This window comes from Chaetura pelagica, unplaced genomic scaffold (genome assembly GCF_000747805.2).
Source record: "Chaetura pelagica isolate M959 unplaced genomic scaffold, ChaPel_1.0 scaffold174, whole genome shotgun sequence".
Taxonomy (NCBI): Eukaryota; Metazoa; Chordata; class Aves; order Apodiformes; family Apodidae; genus Chaetura; species Chaetura pelagica.
The window spans coordinates 1259370-1260218 of record NW_009953722.1 but is presented as its reverse complement, the minus strand read 5'-3'; positions in this window follow the sequence as shown (position 1 = coordinate 1260218).

The window sequence follows — 849 nt, the reverse complement described above, 5'->3', positions numbered from 1 at the left end:
GAAAGAGTTTACAAGGAATTCTACAGAAATCATCAGTGGCATGAAGGAAGATGATAGGGAATGACTGCTTGCAGCCTCTCCCACTAAAATAGCAAGGAACTATTAAATTAAACCAAAGAAAGCCAACTCCAAAGCCAAGAAACTGAGTGCATTGATACAGGAAGATCTATAAACTACTTGGAATATTTGGAGGATCTGTTATCTCCATGTTACTAAACAGATGAACAATAACATCCATAGGAAGGTCTCTAAATGGAAATTTGTCAGAAGCTGGGTGGATATTATTCCTATATATAGTTGCTCTATTCTTGTCCTTCTCTGGATGAATTGGACTAGATGGCTTGTGGCTTTTTCAGTAGTATTTGTTTTCTATGATAGGTCCTTTTAGATTTCTTTAAAAATTTCCTCAGATTTTCATAAATGTCAATAGTAATAACTGGATTTTTTTACCTTAATCAGCATGGATAGAAGTGTATGGTCTTGGTACCCACCTTCGAAACAGGGGTTGGTATTCCCATGGTGGCCATGGCTTTGGCTTTTATGACATTTCCAGAATTTCCCAGTTCTTTATAATCTGTCTTTGTATTTTGAAGATTTTGAAGTAAAGCTTTGATTTTCCTGAATCTATCTTTCTGTGAGTTTTTCCAATGGGAGTCAAGCAAATAGCACTTACCTTATTATTTCATTTGAAATAACTTGAACTGGATTTACATACACCTTGAAATGTACGCTGCTTTCTCCCTCAACACTGCTGGGAGGACATAGTATAGTAGTGTGCTGCAGGGAGGCAAATGACTTAGGCTGTGAATGAAACAAATTATATTAACCCAGGGGCACAGGAAAGAGTGT